Genomic DNA, 27,838 nt, shown 5'->3' on the forward strand with positions numbered 1-27,838 from the left:
CCCTGTGGATCCCCATGGGCTGTGGGTGGATCTCTGCATCCCCCCTGGATCCCCATGGGCTGTGGGTGGATCTCTGCATTCCCCTGGATCCCCGTGGGCTGTGGATGGATCCCCATGGGCTGTGGGTGGATCTCTGCATCCCCATGGATCCCATGGGCTGTGGGTGGATCTCTGCATCCCTGTGGATCCCCATGGGCTGTGGGTGGATCTCTCATCCCCGTGGATCCCCATGGGCTGTGGGTGGATCTCTGCATCCCCCCTGGATCCCCATGGGCTGTGGGTGGATCTCTGCATCCCCATGGATCCCGATGGGCTGTGGGTGGATCTCTGCATCCCCCATGGATCCCCATGGGCTGTGGGTGGATCCCCACGGGCTGTGGGTGGATCTCTGCATCCCCCATGGATCCCCATGGGCTGTGGGTGGATCCCCACGGGCTGTGGGTGGATCTCTGCATCCCCCATGGACTGTGGGTGGATCTCTGCATCCCCCATGGATCCCCATGGGCTGTGGGTGGATCTCTGCATCCCTGTGGATCCCCATGGGCTGTGGGTGGATCTCTCATCCCCCATGGACTGTGGGTGGATCTCTGCATCCCCCTGGATCCCCACAGGCTGTGGGTGGATCTCTGCATTCCCATGGATCCCCATGGGCTGTGGGTGGATCTCTCATCCCCCATGGATCCCCATGGATCAGAGCACAGCTGCCCCACCATGGTCTCACCCCAGCCTGCAGAGGAATCTCAGCTCTGGTGTCTGTTGCAGCTCCTGCCCCTCCTTCTGCACTGACCTTGGTGTCTCCATGTTGTTTCCCTCACATTCTCACCTCTTCCTCTTCTCTGACAAGAAGCAAAACCCTGTGACTTTGTTTTGATTTTCTTCTTAAAGATGTCATCACAGAGGCATTACCAGCCTCTCTCATTTGCCCAGTTTTGCCCAGCAAAGTGTCCATCCTCAGAGCCACCAGGTATTGGCTCTGCCAGACACGGTGGAAGCTGCCAGCAGCTTCTCATAGAAACCACTTCTGTGGCCCTCCCTGCTACCAGAAACAGGCCATGCAAAAATGATACAGACCTGCAAAATTAGCATGAATTACCTGGTTAGTCAGGGCAGAGAGAGCAAAGCCTAAGCTCCTGGATGAGCAGGGATTTGCTGTAGCCTCTGTATCTCATGACTTGTTTATTTAACTGCAATGCCCGTATTTCTTATGGTCCAGGACCAGAAAATGTATAAACACTAAAAAAAAAGAAGTTTACTGCTTCTCCTGTAAAACATTTACTGCTTTAGTATAAGGCTATGTTAATGTGGCTAGAATTTTCTCCATAACTGGAGTTTGCATTATGGGGCACCTTAAAGCATAAATGACACTGTTCTTGATACCATGCAAATATGTATTACTTGGATGTGCATTATTTGTAAGCCCCAAAGGAGCAATTGAGTCAAGTGAGCTAATTCTTCTGAGCAGGATTAGTATATCCCATGAGAAGCCACGTCACATTACAACAGATCTCTTACTTTTATTTGATAAAAATGCAGTCACTGTGGTTTTTAGGTACCATATATGATCCATTTTCTTGCATTTCAGCTCAGGATGGCAGTCACTAGGGAGAATTTTTAATCTTGTGACTTTTATGAGAACACAAGAGCAGAAGCATAAACCGCATTATTGCTGAAGGAAGTTGGTCTGAGAAGCTGTATTCCCACATGCATATGAGTAAGTGAATTACAAGTTAATCCATGTGCAAAAGAGTTTTAGTGATCTCAGTCTGCCTTCTGCAATTTCAGCTCCCCTTTGGTAAAATGAACCAAACATCACAAAGCATCACCAAACACATATTTTTCCACTGTCAAATATTTCTCATTCCTAGACACTGCCCCTTAGCACCTCAGTAACTTTGTCATTCTTTGGGTGGATTACTGGTCACTTAGGCAACAGGCACAAATTCCAGTGTCTGAACAGACTTGCTGTGGAAACCTGCCAGCTAGTCAGTGAACAAGTGACTTCTTCATGGCTGGCAGAAGGAATGCCACATGATCTCCTTTATTTACATCTTGACAGAAGCTGATAAACCAGGGAACATCTGAAAAGTAATCCAAGATTATCAACAGCTTAAGGCAGACACTGTGTGCAGCAGTCCTCAATCTGAGAGTTTATCATTATGCTAAGCTTTTCTGAAGTATAAGAATGACTGGGGGTCAAACTGACATTCTTTTTTGGAAATTTTCATGTTTTCCCCACAAATCACATATAATGTTTGATTGTTCTAGAAACTTTTTGAGCTAATAATGCAGTATATCCCATATATTTGAACTGTTGTAAAGTCACCAGTATTTGGTTACATTGATGACATAGGGATTTCTCTACAGGATCCCCATTTTCTAAAGAAATTTTTTAAGACAGCATGAGGGCAAGTTCTTTGAGGAGAAAAGGTGTAAAGTTTTTCCTGTTTTAGGTTTTCAGCAGGATCTTGTATTTGGTGGTATAATCTGTTCACCAATTTTCCTCTGCAGGCCTGAAAGGTCAGATATTAAAATCATGACTACTACAACAAAATTGTTTCTGGTCAGAAATGTCTTACAGGAGAAACTGATGCTCAGGGACCTGATTTTGCTAATAGGGTGTTCTGGACTCTCATGAAATAACTTTGGTGAATGCATTGGGAGTAATCCCCAGTGGACTCTTGCAAATTCTCAATGTGTTTACTAGCAGATAGCCATTTAATGAAATTTAGAATAAAATTCCAATTTTCATGGCCAAGATTTTTTTTTCAAAATTAATGCTTCCAGAAATGTAAAATGTAGCTGTGGTCTATGCAAAAGTGAGTTTTGCCAGTCTTTTCACAGTTGCCTCTTACATACCTCCACCTGCTGCTGCTGCTTTTAGGAGAAAGCATGTGAGTTTGCAAGGAGCACAATATTGCTTGCACTTGTCTTTCCTTCTATGAAGGCAAGGTTAATAACCTGAGTGACTGCTCAGGATTATCTGCAGCCTGGCCTCTTCTTCTACTATGGCCTTTAAAGGTTGCTTGGACAGGGTGTCAACACTGACTGAAAATGTCCTCAGTTTGACAACCTAGAACAAAGAATGCATGGCCACTGGAGGGTTTTTTTTTTTTGTTTGTTTTGTTTGTTTTGTTTTTAAACATAGAGCTGTGGCCAACATTTTGTGGTTTTTTGTTTGTTTTTTCTTCCTGTACCTTACTGAGTAGGCAAGGAATGAGATTTTCCTTTCTAACACCAATGGGATTTGCAGCTGGTTGGTTTTCAGCTCTTGCAAGGCTCACACTTGAGATGATGAAATGTGTGGATATGTAGGTGAAATTTGAGTCAAATATTCAGAGAGCTGATGGTCTCCAGCCATTTCCACAGAGGAGCCTGAGACACTGGATGAAGCCTAGTGCAAAGATTACAGTATTGACTGTCTGCATTGCTCATTAAGTAAATTACTTCTTTCCAATCTAATAACAATGGTGTGACTTTTTTTTTAGGTATACTGAAATATGCAACTGAATATATGGATTTGTATCACCCAGTTGGAGTTCTGAGCACAAAGAGAAGATCACATTAAATGAGAGGTGATCAAGAAAGATCAGAAAGACACAGATATCTGCTGAAGCTCAAGGCCATTTCAACTCAGGGGGTTCTGCAGCTATGAATGTGGAGAGTTATACACTAAGAAAAAAGAATATTTCTCAGTCTACAACCTCTTGGGAATTTCCTGAGCTGTGTTTTGTCTTTGAGAGCTTCCCTCATACTGAAATGAGGCTTCTCCTCAGCCTTTACTATAGCAGTCAGCATTGAAAAGCACCTTGGAAAAGCACCAAGATTCTCAAAATAACTAAGTGCCTAACTTGTCTATAAATCTTTGGGAGATAGATTCCCAAATAGTTAGTCCTTATATAGTCACCTTTTTGAGAGGGATAGAGAAGACTTGTAGAACACTAATCCATCCAAATGAAAACTTTTCATTTTTTTGCAGGAGTCAGGAAAAATCATGCAGGTAATCCTCAAGGCATGTTGAGCAAGAGTTCAGAAAATGTGAAGTGCAGTAAGAAAATTCCAAGATGTATTATTATATGAGCAAAGGCCAGTGATGTTTGTGCCATAAATTATATAGATCAAAGAAAAACCTTGTTTATCATATCTTATACATATATTTAAGTGGCTTTGCATCAAAACCTCCCCAAATATTTAAAAACTTGAATTGCTCCTGGGTTCCCTTACAGTCCCCAGGACCTGACAGAAATCTTTCCAAAAGTGTAATTTGGTAAGAAATGCAAGAAACAAACCCACAGAAAATGTGATGTGAAAGTTTTACATTAAGAGGATAATAATTATGTTGAGTAATATCCACAGTCTGTTAGACACTTCAGTAGATTCTTCATAAGAAGGAAAGCCTTAGCTGCAAGAAGCTCACAATCTCATGACTGCATATTCAACCTTAATGTTTTATTTATTCCCTTTGTTTTGAGTCTTACTGTGAGTTTAAACATTTTCTCAGCATAGTTGGAGGTTTGGGGTTTGCAATACATAAATATGAATTTGAACTATAATAGGGCTTTTAGTCTAAATGCTTTTATCTCAGATATTCAATAATTATTACTCTATAAATAAATATCACAGTGCTAGATATATACAAGCAATTCAATCTGAACTGTTAATCTGTGGTCTTAGCTAATTAAAATTTCCCTGGCCAAACTATGCCTTGAGTATATTCAAATCTGCAAAAAAATGAATAAAAAAGAACAGAATATTAATAATTTGGGGGCCTGTTTTGCCAAGGTGCTGACTCTGAGAAGCTGACCACACTGGAAATTTGGGAATCAGAGCAGACTTGGTAGGAATTCTGTAATGCTAAAGGGGAAAAACATTGGTTATGCTGCTATTTCATAGTGTTGAATACAAAACTGTCCTCTGGGGTGTTGTTAAGTTGAAGACAAACTCATCCACATCTCTGCTGCAGCTCCAGTGTGTTCCAGCAGGGAACATACCTTTTGGTTCAGGATCTCTGCCTTTTTGTCTTTGCTGCTTAGTCTAGGGATGACAGCACGTGTTGAAGCATTGCAATAATGTGGCTCACGCTGTCTCCTGCTGATGTGAGCCTCATGTCTGGTTTCATCTGCTCTCAGGTCTCATGTGAGAGCTGGGTCAGCACACAGAGCAGTGTGCTGCCACCATGGGGAGCAAACACAGAGCTCAGTGCAGCTGGTACAGCCCACTGGCAACAGCAGCCTGCAGAGCACAGAGCAAGCCCTGAGCATGACAGCCTGCTAGCCATCCCTGGCACTCCACACAAGAGGTGGCCCCCAGCTCTAACCCTGCTTTGAGTCCCCTAACAAGCTCTTTGCAATAGATTGAGGCAGTTCTGTTAGTGATTCTAAACATTTCCCAGTGGGGAGTTTCCTTCTCCACTGTGTGTTTTGGTCAAATTGACAGGCTTAAAAGTTGTGTCTGCACTGCAGGCATTAAAAAAATTCTGGCAGTCCAGGCATGTGCTGTTTCACCATCCATTTCACCTTGTGTTGGTGCAGGCTCTTCCTTTGCCAGCCTCAGTGACATATTTTGAACTCTCAAGTGCATCATCAGAAAATCCCTTACTTATATTTGATAGTGAGGGACAAAATCATAGAATCAATGGATCACTTAGTCCAGCTCCACTTCAGTAATCAGGGACATCTTCAACTGAATCAGGTTACTCAGAGGCCTGTCCAACCTGATCCTGAATGTTTCCAGGGAGGTGGAATCTATCACCTCTCTGGGACACTTGTTCCAGAATTTGATCACCTTCATGATGAAGACTTTTTTCCTAATGTCTAATCTAATCCTTTTGCAGTTTAAAGCCAGCCCCTCTTGCTCTGTCACTGCATGCCATTGCAAAAAGTGCCTCTCCAGCTCTCCTGCAAGCCTCCTTTAGGTACTGGAAGGCTGCTCTAAATCTCCTTGGAGCCTTCTCCAGGCTGAACAACTCAGACTGTCTGTATGGGACAGGTTCTCTAGCTCTGTGATCATCTTCATGGCCTCCTGTGGACTCTCTCCAGCAGGTCCATGATCTCCTTGAGCTGGATGCAGCCCTGCAGTTATGGACCCATAGCAGCAGAGTAGGGGAGGAGAATCCCTCACATCCCTCAGCCTGCTGGCCACACTCCTCTTGATGTAGCCCAGGACACAGCTGGCTTTCTGAGCTGCATGGCAGAGCTTCATCAACTAACACCCCAAATCCTTCTCTCTCAGGTCTCTCTCCATTCACTGCCCAGACTGTATTTGTGCTTGGGAGGAGTTCATCTCTTAGCTTAATTTGCTTTAGTGCACCTGGTGTATCCCCAGGCTTGTCTGGGTATACAGGCACAGCAGGTGATTTAGAAGTGGATTGCCTCCATTTTTAATAAGAACTCTTTTTATGCAGGGCTTAAATAAAGCAGTTTATCCTGGTAAAAACAGGGATAGACATTATTTCTTGTATTGACAGGTAACATACTTTGAACAAGATATATGAAAACACTCCGTATCTTTCACTCCTCCACGGCAGGAAAAGTTCATGCTTTTAAGAAATTATAAATCAGAGGTTTATAAAATGGTTGGAATATTGAATTTACAGATATATGACAACTGTTTTTTCCTTTTTATTCCCCATGCAGTGTATTTCCAAATAATCATTACATTGTTTTAATTTCATTATATTTCGTCAAAAAATTTACAATTAAAAGAATAAAAAAACCCAAAAGGCTAATATACAAAACTCTGTGACTAAAAAAACACAAGTCCTAAGAAGTGATGTGACTTATCTGACACATTTTTCATAAGAAAATCAAAAGAACAAAATTGTCAAACTGAAATGTTCAGAACTGTAAATTATACCTGCTAACACAATAAACAGTGCTTTCTAATACTGCATATCTTTTTCAGAACAGGGCCCCACTAATTTGGTGCACAGCACAATCTCAGAAGGTAAATATGCAGTATAAAGAGAAATGGCCATGCTCATCTGGCTTGCATAAAAATCTATGTAGAATCTACACTTACAGCAAAGTGATACAGCACACCTTCTTAGCAAGATGCTTAAAGCAGTATTGGCATATGTTTTTATATGATTTGTACTGACAGTTGAAGATTATCAGTTATTGGATATTCCCCAATTCAAAGTGTTGCAAGGGAGTCCTATTTGTTAACTGTTGATTTAATTGCTTTCAACTGCTTAGATGATGTGTGTTTTGTCAGGAAACATCTCAAAACCAAGTTCTCTAACTGTAGCTATTTGAAAGATTACAATGTGCTCTCATGTTGATTCAATTCTGGTTCATTAAGACAGATTGACTGCACTGGAGGCAAGGCTGGTGTTCTGTTATAAGGGGAACCAATATTTAAATTAGTTCATAAACTCAGCATCAAAGAAAAAAATGTTTCATGTAATGACTTGCATATTACCTGTGTGTGTGTGATAGCAACTTGAAGAAACACTTCAAGCAAAGCAACTGCAAGGTGTGGGGATACAGGGTATAATCTCTTGGTACAAGTGCCTAAAAGAATGAGAGTGCTGTCAAGACCTACCACCAATTTACAAAATCACACAGAATGAGTGTGGGTGAGCAAACATCAGAGACTGAGAAATGCAGAGCTACTGTAAGAAGAAAATTACACTTGTGGGGAGGCCATTATCCAAAGAGAATCCCATGGTTTTGTTAAATTCCTTTTTATTTGTAGATTCCCCAGTACTGTGTGTTTTGTAATTTAGGAACTAGTGAAGAAGGTGCACATCACCAAATGAGAAAAATCTGGCAAGAACTTGAGCGTGCATGTGGATTTAGATAGATGTTGTAAATTGATATTTTCTGTTTGATTTTGTTAATATTATTTTGATAATTTGGTAAAATTATTTTGGCAATTTGTATTACCAATCAGATACATTATTAGAGATATTGTGAATGGCAAAATTAAATATTACAGCCTATTGCCTAGAGAGTTGCCTAGGAGGAAATAGTTAATTGTTGATATTGAAATTAAGGAAGAACTAAGTAAAAATTTTGTTCCAAATTTTGTTTAATGAGAATGTAGAAAATTTTCTGAATATGTTTTTTTTTTTATGATTCTAGAATGCCTCATCAGTGAATTCACATTTCTCCAGCTGTGGTACTGTTATCTTCAGGTTTAGTCTGAGCACTGATTATCCAGCTGAAGGAAATGACTTGACTGAAAGGAATTTTTTGCATTGCATAGTGCTTTAAGGATTTCTTAAGATGGTTTGGTTTACTAAGTGGAGAAGGGTTCTGGTTCTTGATTGCTCTCTATACCTCTCCTCAGGAAGCAGTCGAGCACCCAGGATAATTTCAAGGGACAAGGGGACAGACCCAAGTGAGGACCATGGAGCAGGCTCAGCTCTCCCAAGGAGCTCCTCTCTGCATTTCTGCACACATACTCACAGCCTGGCCCTTACAGAGGCTTTCCTTTGCCCAGCAGACCCAGAAAGAAGGAGGACATCACCTCAGGAGAGTTTGTGTGAGGAGTGTTCCCAGTGCAGGGCTGGCTGAACACATTTTCACACTTGTGTGTCCATCTTGGGTGCAGATGGTTACACACTGAACCATGAAACCTCCTCCTTTCTCATCCCATGAACAAATATTCAGGCTGAGGATGTAGAAACAAAACCTGATAACAAAGAATCAAATCTGCTTTCTTCTTCATGCTGACTGACACTGCAATCCTTTAACAGTCTCATGGCCCAGCTGCACTAATTTCTCTTCCTTATCCCATGTAACTCAGCTGGATCATATAGGTCCCTCTGCTGAAAACACTGAGACTTTGCTATTCTCTTGGCCTGGTAGGCTACAGATTGTCAGTAACCCCTTTCACATTTTTGGTGTTTGTTTCTGATAACTGGACCCAATAAGTGAATTTATTCTGAAAGATTCATTGAGCTAGCAAAGCCAAGTGTAAATCTGATTCTTTAGTCTTGTATTGTGAGCCCCAGCATGGGAAGATCAGGGCTGTACCCTTGCTCCTGATGACAATTCTGGTGGTGAAAACACACAGGCAATATGAAAGTACATTGGCTTCTTGCATGAAGGTAAATAATGTTCACCTCAGTCCTTTTCTGGGTGTAAATCCTTTCACAGGTAAGGTCCTTAGGACTAAGTCTTGTCCTAGTTGACACAAGGATTTAGTATTACTGCATAAAAAATACAGTACTCACACTTTGGTGCCCAATAATCATTAGTTTGTGCAGCAAGAAACTGCATTATTTCCCTGTTTCCTTTAGTTCAACAGGCTGCTGGAGATGTTGGTTTGTGTGTCCCAGCACCATGACAGCTTTGGTCATTTTGAGGAGCAACAAAAAGAGGAGGGGAATTGACTTTGTGGATGATGCTTCTTTATATTGAAGGAAATTCCTGCAATATTTTTAGCAATTTGTTTCTCTCCTAAGTTTTTGCTTAGAAATATGAAAGGCAATGTTCTGGACAAACAGTGGGCTCTCGTTTGCCCTGCTTTTGTCAGTCAAATTGTACAGAAATTGAGTAGAAACTGTGAAATATTTAACAGCTCAACCTTCTTAAAGGGAAGCATGAGGATTTTTTAGTCGGTTAAGGGAAAAGATAAACTTCATTGTCATATATCTCAAATTGAATATAATCTTTCATATTTCTTACTTAATATGATATGAACTTCAATATTAGCTGTAATATATAAAAACATATTTCCATTGATCTGAAAAGTATGATTATTCTCCAAGTCATCCTTGTCCTAGGTACACATGTGCACAGTTCCTGAAATTAATGTCAGTGCATCTCCAGTGTCATCACAGGAAATTTGAAACCACTGTCTCTACAGAGATATTTACTTTCTTACTTTTTGCTGGCAATGAGTCTGTGCAGTCTAGCTTATTGAAACCTAGAAGAGCAGAAAGGTATTTCAAATCCCAGGCACTCAATGAATGAGATGTGAAATGAATTTCATGTGGATCAGCCCCCCGGAGGCTTGTCACAATAGATAAGGCAGAGTGGATAGATGCTGCATTAGTTCATGTATGCTTCTGAGTAGCAGAGCTAATAACTGAATCATAATTTCACTTCAGGACACCAGGCTACTATGTACTGTCCTCCTTTGATCTCTTCACCCATTCCAGCAAGCTAGGAAAATACCATAATAAAACTTTCTAAATACATGCAGGAAGAAAACTGGTGAAACCTTATAAAATAGCCAAACCATTCCACAAACACTTCTTATTAACCCCTTTTAACAGAAAAGTGACAGACACAGCTTTTATTTCTAGTCCTCAAGATATGTAAGCCTATTTTCAACTATTTGTATATGGGAAAGCAGTAAAACTTCATGTATGACAGACTGTGTTTCTACTTGACAAATCCTCCCATTTAACTCTTGTTGAGAAGCTGATGTGGAGACACCTGAGCTGATACTTCAGGAGAAGAGGTCAGACCACAGCAGCTCATTTATTTTTGTTCTCCATGAGAGATTAAATATGTAATGACTGGAGTAGTGCTGAGCTGCTGCTTTTCACCCTCTCTCAGGAGCTGAATAAAACAGAGGCTGTGTGGGAGCAAGATTAGGCTTTGGCTGCTGTTAGCAGTTGTGCCAGTGTTAGCACTTCCAGAGCCCTACCTCCTGCTCTCATCTCTGGGTAGGAAGCACCACTGCTGGCAGCAAACATCAGCCTTGCAGCTGACCAAATGATTTAATATGAGAAAATGCCAGGGAGAATCAGCTGCTCTGGTTACTCCAGAAGTTGTCTCCAAAACATGTTTTACTGTAATCCCAGGAAACATCAATGAGAAGTTCTACCTGAGCTGTTCTGTTCTTCCAAATTCCTTTGATTACTGATGCTGCCTCTGTTCAAGTCACACAACATTCAGCTGTCCCGAGGCTTCCTTTATCTTTTTGAGGAATAAAGTACACAACTCCTATAATTATGGATTAAAAAAATTCCTAAAAACTTGCAAATAATTTTTGTGAGTTACTCACATGCAAAAACTTATCGCATTATTAATTTTCTACAAATTATAGGTAAATTCTGGACAGAACATTTTAATGTTATGACTGTGATTGTGTGTGTGTGTGTGTGTGTGTGTGTGTTCATTACAGCTGTTTTGATTCACTTCTGCACCACACAGAAAATTCCAGCACAGAATGCATTGGCAGTGATTTTAGATTGTTTGGTATTTTACAGCTAAGCATTTCAGCTGGACAAATGAAGGAGGTATAACACATATAACATTATTGCCTCTAATCTGAACATCCAAAAAGTGGCTCCTGAGGAAATCACTGCCTTTGAAGCCAGAGGTAAAAATACAAACCATCACCACTTTTAACTGTCTTTTTGCTCTGGTAAACTAAGGGAGGGAAAGCAAGACATCATCTCAATGTGTTTTTTTTTATTTAGTATAAACTCTCCAACAAATGGATTTGGGAATAATCACAATCTCTGAATCATTATGTAGATACAAATAAAATTACTTTCCAAACCATCTGCATGCATACAAGTTAATCGAGTTCTAGTTGAGCCTTTTTCTTGTGAATGCTCTGTGAATGCTCCATGAAAGAGGTAAAATGTGTTCCTGACTGAATAAGAGCACAATGAAAGATGATTAAACAGTGATTTTTAGGTAAAAGAGAAGAATATATAAATGAAAATCCTTCTTGCTCTTAAGAACAAATGAGGTCTGAAATGCTTTTGAAATCAAGTTCTGAAATCACAATGCTCCAATAAGTCATAATTTGAGAGATGAACAAATTGTTCCATATCACCAGACTATTTATTGCTAATGAGATGATTGACATTATAGTACCTATTGTCCACAATTTTGCTTTGGTATTACAGTCATCTTGTTACCACAAGCTGAAAACTCCCATTTCAGAAGAAATCCTCACATCTTGTTTATTCTTATTGTGTTTGTCATTTTTTGTTTTATGGTTTATGTTAAAGGATGGATTTCCACTTCTATAAACTATATTTTCTTAAGAGTTAGATGTTGTCTTTCCACAGACAGATTTCTGCTTGTCAGGTTCTCAAGTCTTTGCTTCCCAAGTCATAGTTGTTTGTTTTACCAAAAACCCCCAAGGCTTTTACACCTATTCCCATATAACTTAAGAACTTTAGGGGACTATTTCTCTGGGCAATTAGTTCCTGTGTGGAGAATTTGCACACATCTCTGTGTGCATTTATGTACATGTACAGTGTTTATGTACAATGGTATACTACCATTTATGTTGTATTCCATTTTAAAAGTGAATTAAAAAGAGCCCCAAAGACCTTATGAGTTACAGCTTCTAAGGAGAGACCCTTGTCTGTGGTTATACTAAGAGGACTTTAATGTATATGAAGATTTCTGTATTTTTGCTGCTTTTAATTTCTCTGATGATTACTTAGGGTCTGCAAAGTGGACATTTTTTCCTGCTTATGTAGTAAGCTTTTTCTGTACACCAGCATAGATGGTTCATTACACACAGATCCCCAGGATTTGATAATTTATTTCTAGAATATAACCCTTTTCTCCCTATTATCAATGGCCCTTGCTTCATAGGCCACCGCTATACAAGCTTATTAATTTTTCACTGATCAAGATGTTGCACTGAAATTAGATCACCAATAAGTGTCAGCTCTCTGGGGGGCACTCTGTAAACAGCCATTAACTAAAATGCACACAAGCAGGTAGGCACACAAATACATAAACAAAGACCCTTTGAAAAACAAAGTGATTCTTTTCTCCAAGAGAATTTTCTTCTGCTTCTCTACTTGAAAGTTAAGAGATACAAATATAATTAAGTAATGAATGAGGTAAACAGAGTGAGTAATTAAGACTCCTTGCTGTCGTGAAGCTGAGCTCTCCTGATGACCTGGGTGACCTTGTTGTGAAGTTCCATATTTTTCGAAATCCAGGTGGTTTTGTGCTCACAGTGCTAAGGACAGGATTCTTATGATTCATGAGTTACTGTCACCGTGCATGCCTGCTGATGGAAAACATACAGGATACAAGGAAATATGCAGTAACTCGGGTGCCTAACAGCTTGGAAAACAGCCACTCACTTGTCAAGTTCTTCATGGAGAGTAGCTGGAAGCCTTGTCAGACACACTTTGCTCTCTAATGTACCCAACCTTGTTTTATTGCTGCTTTCTCAGATAGACAGGTAAAGCTCAACTTGAGTCATGCTTTGGTTGGTTTTTTTTTTTTTTTTTTTTTTTTTTTGTGGTTGTTGCTTCAGATTGGAGGGTTTTTATGGTTTTTCTTTTAGTGCAAACAAGCATGTCATCACTGTCCTTTTCCCATCTCTAGTGCACAATCTAAGATTACTGGGGTAGCATTTGTGGCAACAGAATGATCTTAAATAGCGTCAGTGATACAAACCATTTTAACTTGCCAGCAATGAGTTAGAAATGTCTGGACTTTAAATCAGGCATGTGGCAGAAGTACAGAGCATGCATGCTGTACAGGATGTCCTGAGGGCTGGGAGATCAATTCAGCTTTGCTCAGCCGTGTCAACAGCGACTATCTAAAGATGCTGACATGGTTCAGCTTGATACGTTGAGGAAATTTAACTGCTGTGATAAGGTTAAAGGGGGAATCCAGGCAAGAATAGAAAACAAAACAAAACACTGCTTAGAAGCTTGACTGCACACTGCAGCAACCCATTGATGACTGACAATACAACCAGTATAAATTACCTTTCCTCCAGAAAAAAAAAATTAACAAGCTGTATATGAGAATGGAATCAGTTGGTCTCTACAATCCTTCCTACTCTATCTGGTGCCAGGCAATGACACCAACAAAACCAATTACACTGCTGTTCCTGTCTGTATCATAAGGCTTGTCAGTGTTACAGGGATGAGAGCTTCAGAAGAAGCTGCCTCCAAAATGCAAAATTTTATCCTGACTTTAAACTTTTCTACTGTAGAAGAACTCAGCAAATAGGTTTAGGGATTTAAAAACTTCTTTTTCTGTGAAAGAATTAAAGCAGTGGCTTATCACAAAAAAAAAATAAAAAATATATGATAGAGCTGCAGGGTAAAATTGGAAGCCCACCTAATCAGTGCAAGGGTCTTCATAGTAAGACCTTTGAAAAATTGGTTTCAAATCCCTTTTTGTATGCACACAGTTCAAGTGTGCTCTTGAATGATTTAAAATGTGTATTGGTTTGTCAGTCTATTGACTTGTTTTCTAAATGAAAGTTAATTATTGCTGTAGAACTCACTAATGCAGGGTTACTCTTGAAATTGCTTTTGTCTGCATTCCTACCTAAAAAAAATAATAATAATAAATTAAAAAAAAAGAAAAAAGAAAAATACATTCTAAAGTTTGTATATTTTTATCCATCCACCACCCAATGCTACATATACACAGGCATATTAGGATCTTCCATTACCAATTACAGGAATTAAGCCTGTCCAGAATGTTTCATTGCTTTCAGTTTTCACCAAAGCTTGTGTTCTTTGGACTATTTTTATGTTTTGTGGTCTGCAAAGTATAGCAAGAAGAGAAACCATGAACAATTTGATGTGTGTCACAGAAAAGGATGGTGTTTGTGAGTCCTGACACTTTTTCCTTGTCTGACAAATTATGGTACATGGTGAAATGCTAACCAATAGCAGGCTGCTGAGATTCACAAAATTCCCAATTAAGTGGGAAACAAAGTTACGGATCAAACCAGTTGCTAAATTCAGGAAGAATTGAGTGTTTAAAGGGATTGAAGAGAGAAAAAAAGTATGAAGAAGTGCTAGGAGAACCTCCAGATAGGCAGGAAATAATTTTTAGGGAGTTGCAGGAAAGGTCAAATATCTTTAACCTGATTTGGAATAACTAGTAAAGAACAGTGGACAATGCAATGCCTTTTGGGGGGCAAAGTGATGGAAACCTGTGCTTTTGAGACTGGACTGGATAAAATTATGTGGAAAAAAAATATTCAGGGATCCATGCTAATCTCTTTCAAATATGTCTATGATGTGAAAATCCTTGTGAATTTAACAACCTCAAGTATTGAAAATGTAGATTAATAAGTCCTAAAATAATAATATTCAGAGTTGTTAGGCAAAAATATGGATTGGAGCTAAAATGCATAGGATCACACAGTGCTATATTTTGTTCAATATTACATTGAAGCAGCTAAATCACAGACATTTCAGAGTTGTGATAAAATGTCCTTAGTCATGCTGGTTATAATTTGGGAGAGTGGTTCTTCTACTGATAGAAGAGGTTGATGTAGTGTTTTTATACTGAACAGTCAGCTTAAATTCACATGGTGCACACCACCAGCCTATTCAGACTAACTTTGATAGAAAGGTTTAGGAGCTTGTTTGGTTCACTTTTTTACTTAGAGATTAATATTTATTGCTTTCTTTCAATGGACATTGTGGCACAGGTGGGAATACTTTAATTTGATTTTTTTTCTACTGCAAACTCTGAAGCAAAGCAGGTGGCATTGTTCCCTGGAGATCTAAGAGAACCAGAAACTGAAGCTAAGCATGAATTAGATTAGTTAGAATAAATTTTGGGAAACACAGATGAGAAGGAAATTATTCTTGTTTTGTTATCTTCAGACTAAAAGTTACAATAGTTCCTATATTGCACAAAGTGAGTGTATCTCTCTAATGTAATCACTTTAAAAAAATATTTTCTTTATATTTTATGACAGCCAGAGTATGGTGCTGGCCTTCAGAAAGCAGGTTGGACCTCTAGAATTACCCTTGTAATTTGAATGACAACCTTGCCACTACATAAAAAAAACAAGAGATGTTTACAGCCACTTCAGGGAGTGCATCTTACAGAAAATCTTGACCCTGATGCCAGATCTCTTTTTGTTGGGTAAGTTTTCAGGCAGCAGAAGTTACAAAACAGAACAGAATATGCTGTGACCTTGTCCACTGAGGTTCTTGAACTAGTTTTCTATAATTTCCCTACATTGCAATGACTCTTCTGGTATTACACTTAACTGCCCTGAAGATCAGTCAGTCTTCTCATCCAAGAAAATACTGATGGGGCCAGTATCATATTTATCAAAATGTTTATGTTTCATGTGGTCTCAAATTTCTTGCTACAAAGAAAAAAAGGAGGAGGAAATTGTAATTAATCCAAAATTATTTTTTCTCTATTTTTGGTTTGATTTAAATTCTTACCATTCCCATGTCAAAAGACTGAATTTGTATATTGGTGTAATTACATTGTTTGTTTTTCTTTTGTGTGTAGCATATATTCTCATGTTGACTTCCCATAATGTTGACCACTAAAATAATAATGCAGTTATGACAGTGTTGACCCTTCAAAAATGCTTCAATACTCCCAATTCTATCTTGAGCTGCCACTGGTTTTGTGAATGTACTTGGTTAAACAACTTCATTGCTTTTCATGTGATATTCCTCTTGCAAAATGCAGGTAATGATGTTTTCATATTGGAGCAAGATAATGTGCATACATACCATAAAAATAGCAAAGGCTTGGCATTCTCACAGCTGAAATATTCAAGGTGAAAGTAGAATTTAAAATGTAAAAATCAGTGTGTGTAAACATGGAAATATGGCTGGAAACTTATTTAAACATGCTTATCTAAAATATGATATGCAAAACTGCTGTCTGGGTTTTATTATCTGGGATTTTTACCTGAGACCCTGGAGATGTGCTGCAGGAATTCTTGTTTCTGAGAAGAATTTCTTTCTAGATGTAATCCAAATCTCTTTGTCTTGATATGTGTGATTCTATAGGGACACATGCATCTACAGCTATCAAAATGTATAAATGTCAGGAGTAGGGGGTGCCAGTCACATCACCACACATTTTTGTTTGGTTTCTATAATCCTTTCGACAATCCTTGTTTATTTGTCCAAACCTGTGCATTTTTAGGTCTCATATACCACTTCTCACTGTATCAGAACTGTGGCATCCCAGCACTGACACTTCCCATTAATTTTAAAAGAGCAGCTGTATTAGCATTTTTACAACTTTTCCCACTTTTTTGGGAACCTACCTTGGCCTTCTTTACACTTTCATTTGTTTAGCCCAGATGAAGAGGTTTCTGTAACTCTTGCTTTTTGAATCTACCACTTTTTTTTCTCTAAGTCGAGATCTCTCTTCATTTATTTTTTTTTTCTATTTTCTAGGCTCCTGATGATTTGGTGTAAAACAAAATCTATGGTGCATTTTTGGAAGTGAGTCCAAGATATTTAACTTAACATTGTGCTTTGCCTAGATTCCACCTCTCCTCCCACATTATTGCCATTGTTTTGAGTAGATGATTTTAGGAGTGTCAGGCTTCCCAGTGCAGCAGTTGTTCTTTTGGATGATGCAGCACAACTCTGAAAGGTGTAAAACTGCCATTTAAACAGGCATCAGCTACACAAGTACCCAAGGGCACCAAAGAGCTTTATGAAAACTCTGCTTGTTGCGTGTCAGATAATGTATCCAGGAGGCAAACAACATGAAAAATTGCTTAAATGATCAGAACAGAAAAGATGAATAATGACACAGCACTAAGAATTTCTGATTATTGAGCCGGTAACAAAGCACACTTCTCAGCTCTCCTCAGACAGACCATGTCAGGAAAACAAAGCAAGTGAAAACCAAGCAGCACAGAAAGGTCTCCTTTCTCCCAGTTTTGATCCTTTGCCTGCTACTTTGAGGAGTGAGTTGCATAATAGCTTGAGCGAACTATTAGCATTTTAATTATTTAAAAGGTCATCAGTGCGTGGGAGAGCTACGCTAAAAGCTAGAAAAGGTTTTTCAAATCGAACAGAAAAGGCAGGAACAAACTACAGGCAAACCCATAAATGATAGCTGAAGTGGAGGAGCAAACCTTATGGAAAAGTCTGCTAGAGATCACTGGCTTTGACTCTCACTTGTCAGTGGCATTGAATAACTGCTTTGGATCTAACCATGCTTACAGTCTCAGCGTTCATATTTCCTTCTTGAATAGAATATAACTTGTTTAAATTTTATCTATCCATCTGGAGAGCTATTGATTTAACATCCAGTTACCTTTGCTAATTTTAGAAGCTGTATGGTAAAGTTGTTTTTTTTCTAAAGAGGAAGGATGACCTATAATTTTGACTTGTGTCTGAGCATGTGCCAGTTTTAATTAGAAAGCAGGAGTCAGTTCAGAGACTAAAGTATTCTACACTAGGAAATGTCAAGTAAATTTAAAAAAAAAAAAAAAAAGTAACTAAATGGGTAGTAACTACTACTTACAGAAAAGTGTTCAATTGTTGTAGAACTGAATTTCCATATTGCCATAGAATAGATGGGAGTCTTCCTCTTAACTAGGCTCTCTGCAAGAATAAAATCATGTTTTATGATAAAAATAGTGCAGCCTGATATTTTGAAATACCTCAAAACTCTAGAGACAGAAGTTTACATAGTGTTTGAAAGAACTTGCTAAAGACAGTGCAAACACAGAAGTATTAGAAACTCAAAGTATCAAATGGAAGTATGGTATTACAAACACAGTTACATTACAATGGCAGTTGAGTCTGCATATGTGTGAGGTCCCAGTATTTTCCTTTCTTAACAATCCCTGCAAAATAAATGTGAAACATTATTTGTTTTCCCCTTAAGACTCAAACACTATTTTACTGGAAGAGAGGCACAAAACTTTTATATGTTTTCCTAAAGCTTTGATGTGTTTCAGGTAGTTCCAATAGAAAGATTTAAGCAGTCAGCTCAAGCTGAAGTCATTCCTAGAGCTCCTCCACAGGCATGGGTGTTCAGCATCATTGCTTCAGGTCTGCCCCATCTAACAGTCACAGGTATTATTTTATTCCTGAACTTGTTCCTGAAAAAGGCAATGGCTAGAGGAGAAATATTTCCCAAAAGAATTACTGTAATTGCACAGGAGGTGCAGATTAGTTAGGAGAAGGATGAGGAGGATGGGGAAAGCAGGAGCAGGGCTGTCAGCTGTATTCTGAGCAGCAGGGCTTTCTGAGCAGATCACAGAGCTGAAAAATCTCAGATGCTTCACCTGTGCCACTGAACAAACAGCTGTGTGAATCCTTCAGAGTAAGCATTATGGCATTTCCATACTTGCTATCATCTTCATCAGATGAACCATGAATAATTAAGGGCAAATGACAGAGAAACAGGGTAATGACAATGATAACAAACTCTAAAACAACAGTGAGAGATGCCATTGATATTGGGCTGCTGTTGCAATGCAATTGCTTGTCTATGTTCCTTTCTCCAAATATAAACCCATTTAAAGCTCTATTTTGCCCTTTTACTGGCATTGCAGAAAAATAACATTTTTTGTCCAGGGAAAGAAATCAGTTCTCCATCCTTTTCAATTCAGACAGGTAAACACAACTAACTTTTGTGGTCTTCCCATTTTGGAGAACTACCTAGGTCCTCCTTTTGCAGATGGGGGAGTCAGTGGAGGAGGACCTTTGCAATGGGTTTGGGTACACAGATCCCACCAAATCTTTTAGGGAGTGACTCGACTTCTCCAGGTGTTAGGTCCAAGAGAGTATCTCATGTGGAGGTTTCCTGTGAGGTAACTGCTATAGTTTTGTGAGAGTTTTTGGCCATGGGTTTGAAGGGCAGGTTGGTGTGAGTATTGCAGAGGAACAAAGTGCTATGTGGGAAGTGGGGAGTGAGGAAAGCCTGCAAATGTCACCAGAATGGAAGTATGGTGGGTGAGGCATGGGAATTTGGTGGAGAATTTAGAGAGACATGAAGGAAAATACAATATTTTGTTATATACACCTGGATTTATACTGTGGTGAGCATCCACATCTAATACTAAAAAAAAAAAAAAAGTCCTGCATTTTTATTTAAAAATGGCACACAAGGTCATAGAGGTGTTGCTCTTTGCCTCTCACTGTTTCTCATTGAATTATCTATTGGAAGGTACAAGAAGAGTACAGAGATATTTATCTCCTTACAACCCAAGTACATCTTAATCCTTCTATCATAGACTATTGTGCCTAAGGTCTTATGAATTCCTTTTCCAAGGTGAAGCTGCCTTTCTTACAATGAAATTTAAAAATAGTCATGAACTACTTACATTTCCTCTCTGCTAAGCAATCTTGCACAGCTCAGTGGGGTCGGTGGGGTCATATTTTCCAGGTTCTAAGAAGAAGCTTGATGTGCACAGGTTTTCTGCTGTTAAAAGTGAAAACCTTGCACCTACATCTGGGTTGCAGAGCAGGGGTTTTATTCAGCTCATCCCATATGCCCCAGCCTTCCAGCTGAGAGGAGAGTGAGACACAGGTCCCTCCCAGCTGCTGTGTTCTTCCCCAGGGAAATCAGGACAAGGAAAACAATGAACACCTGGGATTCTTCCTGGCACAGGGACAGCATGTGGCCAGCAGATATCACACATCTCAAGGGAGAGATGTAACAGGGAATGAATGAACTCTGCACTGCAGTTGTGCCCCTGTGACTTTGTAAGATTTCAGGCTTCTGCTGATGCAGCTTTGCTATTTAAAAATGAATATGCTCCTAGTACCTGCCTGCCTTGCCTCCCTTCCAGCTCAATTGTCTGTCAGACACGTGTTGCAGGAACTTGGTTTTGTCCAGCTGAAGCAGCTGTTAATACAGTTAAATCAAAAATCTCCTCTTGTAAGGTGTGATCATTGCCCTGTGCCTGCACAGGGGTGTGCATACACACTCCTGGAAGCCTGATCTGTCAGACACACAGACACTTTGTCCCTCTGGCCCCTCAACTTCAACTTGCCTAGAGACTTGGAGAACTCTCCTACACCTGACAGCCTCCAGAACGAGATAACACACAGGATACATGGCAGAGGTATGCTGTGGCATAAGAAGACTTGACCATTTGCAGAGTATCAGAACAGAATGATACCTGCATGGGCCATCTGACCCCTGCTGCCATTGCACAGTTTTGCAATAAATGTTTGTGCCTGAAAAATATTGTCTCCACTAGCTTTTGTTTTAAGATTTTAAAAAGGAGCACGAGCATTTGGATTGTTCCTGACTGTCTCCACAAGCCCATAACTGAGCTTTCACAGGAAAAGCTGTCAAGTCTGGAAAAGGGTATTTGTTTCTTGACATTTCTGTCCCCACTTGAATTCCTGCTGCAGCATATACCACCATTTTCCATGGGAAGAGAGGTTAACTATTGTCTAGAGGAGCTCAGGAATGGAGTATGCTGTGCCAAGAGGGATGCTGAGAGATGAAATGGCATTGAATAATTACACATATGTTGTACTTTAACACCAAGCAATAAAAAGTAGGCATGCCCACCAAGGAACATGCCTTGCAGACCTTCTGTGTAATGGAGATAATTAGGAAAAACTGCGAAGCAAGAAAATTAATGACAGATCAATTAACCTCCCCATTGTTATCAAAATGAATTACTTAAACCAGAGCTCCATGCAGCGCAGCAGCTGAGGGTTGCAACTATTTCACATTCAGCTTGCCAAGGACCTGGGAGGGTTCAGAGGCACCTCTGGAGCTCTGGGCACCTTGAGGGCCAGGAGCAGTGGGGTGTGGGGAGGTGGCAGAGCTGATGGCAGCCAGCAGCTCGGGACATGTGCTGGGTCATCTGGCTTCTAAAACACAGCTCCATTTTATACCTCTGAGCTGATTTCCCTTATGCACTTCAGGAGAAACATGGTCTCAAAGACCTGTTTTTGTTTTTAAGACCCCTTGAGAGGCAAAATTAGAGACCCCTGGTTTTTTAAATTTTGTTTCTAAGCAACACTTTTTGTCCACAAATCATCTCAGTACTTCACAGGCTGTGAAGGTCTGAGAGCTAAAAAATATTTATAGCCCCATTATACACAAACTGAAAGAACCCAGAGGTTTCTTTAGGCATCACACAGATTATTTAGGGGAGAAATACAAATTTGAGGGTTTCAACACAGCTGGCCTAGCACAGAGCATTTTGTTTTCTGTAAGAGTCATATCTGGCTGCATATTTTAACAATCCACATTTTGATGCAGTAAAAGCAGTGAGTAAAAAATTGAGATGCTGTAAGTTTTGGGACAAATTTGGGTCATTTGGACATCAGCTCTCTTTCTCTGATTAGCCATGTAGTGGCTTTGAGCAGGACCAGGAGAAAATTGGGATTTCTGTGGCATTTTTCTGGCTAAATAATGCTTTGAGTCTTATTGATGAAATAATATAAAGAAATGGTGAATTTGTTCAAAACTAGTCCTAGCTTTAAAACATATTTAGGAAGGCAAATTTTTGCATTGTACTTAGAAGTTTTTGATGTGTGGGGCTTAGGGCTCTGCAGAGAAGAAATTAAGACCTCAAGTATGTAAGCAGCTGAGAGCCAAAACCACCATCTCTGGATTTATGCTGTCCTAGGGGCCAGCTCCTTGTTTATCCTGGCACAAGGCTGCTTGTAAATTGGTTAACATAATATGGTACAGAGATGCCTATAATTCTGGTTTGGACTATTTTTCACCTTTGCCCTTACTCACAATAATTTTCTTTGACTAAGAGTGCAGACAATGACTCAGAGAGTGCAAATGAGTAATACACGGTGCTGTCAGGCTTTTGGTGTGTTCACCAGAGTAGAAAGTCAACTTCTCTTTACCTTCAGCAAGCAAAAGAGACTAAAGAGCTACAAAAAATACACAGCTACACACATACAGCCCCTGTCTCCAGAGTGAAAAAGAAAGAAATACAGAGAAGCTTGCTGCTTTCCTGCAACCACCATAATTTACTCTTTCTTGCTTTTCAGCTTCTCCAGGAGAATTTTTTCTTTCCTCATACTCACAGGACTCCAGGGTGCTCTCACATATATCTTGTGAATGATTCAGGCCAGAAAGAGAGATTAAATTTTGGCATGGTAAAGTAACCTTCTGGTGATACATACCAAATGTGGCAGTGACTTTGTTTACTGCGTAGTGTGAAGGGGTGAGGAAGTATTCTTCCTCTACAGAGACTGCAACCAGTCACAATGGGAGCTGAAGTACCTTTTCATATTTGGAATTTCATGTCATAATCAAGATTTTATGAGACCTCTTTATTTCAATCCCCCCAGTTTAAATGACATTTTCACAATTACTTAGCCACGCAGCAATAGTCAAAATTGAACCACTTCCACCAAGCACTTTTCTTTTGCCAGAATTCCAGGGACAGAAGAGTGCCACCAGAGTTTTCACAGCCAGTCCATTCCCTGGTGGTGTTTCTGCTCTTTCAAAGGCAATGTGACAGGAGTCACAAAGCTATTGCTTAGGACAGAACAATTGATAAAGATGGTCATTTGTGTGGAAGAGGTGATCTGAGGATACTCTAAGCCTGAAAACCCAAACCACTCCAGCCTTTGTAGTACTGCAGTCAGAGCACAGAGCTAAATTATAGGTGTACACTCCATCTTTTCTAAATACAGTGCTGTTAGTGGGTTGATGCTGCTGATGTTTCTTTCTGCTTGCATTGCTGACATGGCCAGTCTGCAGCAAGCTGTAACAACAGAGAATTCTTGGCCTCTCTTCAGCTCATAAACCTTTTGTTGTATGCCACTTGTCACTAGAGTTCAATTAATTTATTCTGCTGTTAGTAATGTGGAATTTGGTTTCCCTGCTGTTTCACTGGTAGCTGGAGTGCTTAGTACAGATAGGTTGTGCTCAATTCTGTTCTGTAACTTAACAGCTGCTCATTTTAGGAATGGGGGACATGTTAGGCTAACCATGGTGCCAGCTTTTAGAGAGTTGTAGATTGGCTCAAATTTATTTTTTATTCAAGACAAGATCCATCACAAGCCACTCTTAAAGGAAATCTATAAGCATGAAAATTTTCTCTGACATTCTTTAGCCTGTAGTCAGAAGAAGCTTACACCTCCACAGTCCTAATTTAATTTTGCCCTTACATGCTTATCCTTCTCTGGCTTTCTCAATAAATTCCCATCTGCTTTAAGTATGTAAATTTTTCTTCAGTGATGAGCACAGGTTAGCCAGGCCAATGAAAATATTTCTAAAAAAAAAGTACAGAACAGGACTGTTATTAAGATGGATATTTATTATTGGTTAAATTCAGGAATTCTGACTAAAGTTTCACTTAGATTTTTTCATTGCAAGCACTTATTTCTGAACCTACTACCTCCAGGCATTTAAAAGGTCCTCCTGGAATCTCGCTCATTTGAGACCCATGTTTCCTATTCAATCTTGAAGCATATAATTAATCTGGTTATGCTGCTTTTTCATTTCCCCTTTATCTGAAAACTCTGAATCAATTTATAGTTCCTTATTTCTTTCTATCCCACACATAATTCCCTCCTTTAGGTTCCTGTATGGTTTATACCTTTTGTGTTGACCTCAGATCTGTGCCTTTTTTTGTTGTGTAATTTAGGCTTTGAGAGAGATCTGAGCCTTCTGTCATCTAGTTGCCTCACATCAGATAAACTATTCTGGTGAAAGCCATCTTGAGGTAGTGTTATTTGACTTTAAGTTCAGCATGTAGAGGAGCCTAAATTGTGTTACATCTTCACAGACACATACACACACACACACACACACACATACACACTTGCACAGCCCATATCCAGAGTAAGAGAAAAAGTGGTGTAGAGCAGAGTAACTCTTGGTGTTTTATGCACAGTTACCTTAGAAAACAAACAAATGTTTGAGTCTATTGAAAGGATTTTTACTGAGGTTTCCAAAGTCAAATACTTTGAGGAAACATAAAATTTGATGAAAAGTCAAAAGCTTCATGTATGTGTCCAACTGCCTGATGATATGTGCAATAGATAAATTCTATAATCTTAGGTCTGTGCTCTGGACAATGAATGGGTGAATTATATTCAGGGAATTAGGCAGGAACACTTCTGAGAACAGCTGTTTCCTGCTGATGTGTGGCAGAAGGGAGGTGGGCTCTCTTGAGGGAGGATGGGGCTGCAGAATCACAGTTGTGCAGCTTTCAGTGCTCCCTTGGAGAGCTATAGTCTGCCAGGGCTCTGAAACCAATTTCCAAAAACTGTCCGAAATTCAGAGCCTGAATTCTCTGTGCATTCAGTAGAGAGAGGTGGTGGCTGACAGACAGCTCCAAAGACAGATGTCTGCGTGTTTGAATAATTCTCAGTATGTGTTTCTCACTTCCTGGGTGCACAAATTTAGCCTCTAAGGCTATTCCTGGGCCCAGCTAAAAACTTCTGAGAGTTGTTGTCTGAATGCATAATGTGCTACTGAAAGCTAAATCCTGTGAGTAACCAGACTTACACATTTTAAATATAACTTGAAATCAGCAGAGATTATTTCACATCTGAACAATTCCACATCCACTGCCTGGATCCACATCCCAGGGGCTACAGAGACTAAAGCATTGCTTCTTGCATGTGACAGAAGTGAGCTCCACAGGAAAGCCTGTGCTGAAATATCCACTTCTCTAACCAGAAGAACTGAAGAGCATGAAGTACATGAGTCACAGGACCATACACTAAACAATAAAAAATTTAAAAAAAAAAGGAATATTGTCTATTTGCTATGAGAGAGGCCCTGGGGCAGGAGTGTGCAGCAGCACCAGTGTCCATGAGACAAGTGAGCCACAGGCAGGAGGAATTCTGGTGGGCATGTAGTCTTGTAAGAAGTGATACAGAACAGAGGGAGACTCTTCTGGCAGTGGCAAATGCCTTCACCCAGAATCCATTTTTTTTGAAGGTGGGAATGGCAGCATTCACAGGATATTATGATCTGGCTGGGTTCACAACTAGATGGAACTAAAGGATTCTAATTCTCTAAGAGATTCACTCTACTGGTGTGCCTTCTATAGTAGGGGACTTCTATCCCCTTCTATCCTGGGGACCATCCTGTTATCTTTACTGATGTTTTAGATTGGATGATGGTGTGTACTCTTATCATGTTTGCAGGTCACAGAAGATTGGAAAGGACTGCTTGGTATGCTTAAGGGCAGGATTGCCATCCACAGGGACCTAAATAAACTGACAGGAATCTTATGAAATTCAGCAAGGACAAATGCACAGCTCTGCACCTGTGAAGAAAAACCTTGCCATGAAACATAGTCTGGGGACTGACTACCTGGGGAGTATCTCTGCAGGAAAGGACCTGAGGATCTTGGGGAACATCAGGCTGAGGATGAGCTAGCAGTGTGCACTGCCTTCAAAGAAGACCCAAAATGTCTTGGGTTGCACTAACAAGAGCACAGGCAGTAGGTTCAGGAAAGTGATTATGCATTTCTACTCAACACTCATTGCACTCATTTAGAGAACTGTGACCTTCTCTGCCCTGCCCTGCCCAGTGAAGCCCAGACATTGATAAAGTGGGGGGAGCTCAGCAGAGGGTCACCAGCTGGGACTTCAGAACCCACCCTGTGGGGAGGAGCTGAGGGAGCAGGACTGGCTCAGACTGCACAAGAGACAACTTTGGGAGCACCCAACAGAATCTGCCTCCCCACCACCACCAGGCAACTTTGGGAAGGTTGCAAATGGCAATGGGGGTGATGGAATCAGGAAAGGTTGAGACTGGATTTAAGGATTTTTTTTAAAAAGAGGCAGTAAGCAAGGTTGCCCAGAGAGACTGTGAGCAACCACGTCTTGTCTTACAGCTGACCCTTCTTTCAATTGGTTGGGAGATCTTCTGAGGTCCCTTCAAGTCTGGTTTTTCCCATCAATTTGTGACATAAAGAATGCTAGAGTCTGAAGTGGCATTGAATAGCATAAGTATGTGAGTAAATAAATAAAAATTCATAAATAAAATGAATAATGAGGCTAAATCCAAATACTGAGTAGCCTCTAACTCACTGAGCACAATTGATGCTCTGCTTTGAGAAAGGCCTGGGTCAAATGCAAAGACACAGCATACAGGTATCTAATTACTGGGTTGTAATGAATATTACCAAAAGTACAAAATATTTGTTTCACAAGCAGTGTGAATTCCAATATTTCCTGACTTTGAGAAGCTCGTCTTTTCAAGCCTTAATGTCCTTTTAACAGAGTTTTTGTGTAACACTCTGTGAACAGCACAAGAAGTTTTACACTGAAAATGTGTTTAGATATTTGCTTTATCACTGTGCAAGAGGTTCCTCTCCTTGACAGATTGTCATACTGATATGGCTTGCTTTCTTTGCACTTAATCATGCATGAAGCATAAACAGGGTGAAGGGTGTTTCATTTCAAAGTCTATGAAGGGTAATCTTGCTGGCTGCTGTGCTGGCCAAGTGCATTAGGATGTTATGCAGTCTGTTGGTTCAAGTGGCAAGCCTGTAAGTCCCAGGAGATAAATGCCCATTTTTTTTTTCCTTGTGTTGGTCTCTGCCAACTGGACCTGTGTCAGACTGGTTTTGGACAGATCAACTGATCAATGCTTCTGTATTCTTACTTACATCAATCATCTTTTCTATTATGAGCCATGTCCCAAAATCCCTGTCTACACAAATCTCTCATTGACATCACCAGGAGCCCTGGGGACAGCAGGGTTTGATAACACAGTAACTGTTAAAAACATGGAATATTGCAATAAAACATAAAATACACCTCTGTATTTAAACAGTAGTTCTCCTGGTACATGAGTAAGGAATTTACCTGGCCCATATCCCTTTGGTACTTCTGCAGAGCCTTTGCTGCAGGTAACCTCTGCTCACCTTGGCCCAGTGCAGCCAGAGCTGGTGTAACCCTCTGGCTAGGGAGGGGATACACAGCATGGCTGTGAATGCTACACATCATACAGCTATTTCTTCATACAGTAAATAAGGGTTACTTGTGTGTTTGTGTGTGCCTCACATCCATATGTGTGCAATATGCTCCCAGCCTGCAAGATAAGTACACATCTGCTAAACTGAAAGTGCTGTTTCTTCACTGTTTCTTCCTCTGCTAACACAGAGCAACAGCAATGACATGAGCAAGGTTTGCAGAGATGATTACTATAAATTATCTTCCTCTTTGGCAGAGTGTCTTACCAAAAATTATGTACACTGGAAAATATTATCTGTATCATGT

At 40.0% G+C, this 27,838-nt stretch overlaps 1 long non-coding RNA gene across 3 annotated transcripts in view; it reads left to right on the forward strand.

Annotated features, from left to right (window-relative positions):
- Positions 1–7,072, forward strand: part of LOC130250131 (uncharacterized) — a 60,004-nt gene extending 52,932 nt beyond the window's left edge. For 2 of the 3 annotated variants that reach the window (XR_008839919.1, XR_008839920.1), the window contains one exon: positions 3,486–7,072. This is a non-coding gene — a long non-coding RNA (uncharacterized LOC130250131). Of the gene's footprint in view, positions 1–1,582; positions 1,712–3,485 lie in introns of all 3 variants that reach the window. The other variant, XR_008839917.1, reaches the window with a different exon arrangement.
- Positions 7,073–27,838: the final 20,766 nt, after the last annotated feature.

Source organism: Oenanthe melanoleuca, chromosome 2 (assembly GCF_029582105.1).
Source record: "Oenanthe melanoleuca isolate GR-GAL-2019-014 chromosome 2, OMel1.0, whole genome shotgun sequence".
Taxonomy (NCBI): domain Eukaryota; kingdom Metazoa; phylum Chordata; class Aves; order Passeriformes; family Muscicapidae; genus Oenanthe; species Oenanthe melanoleuca.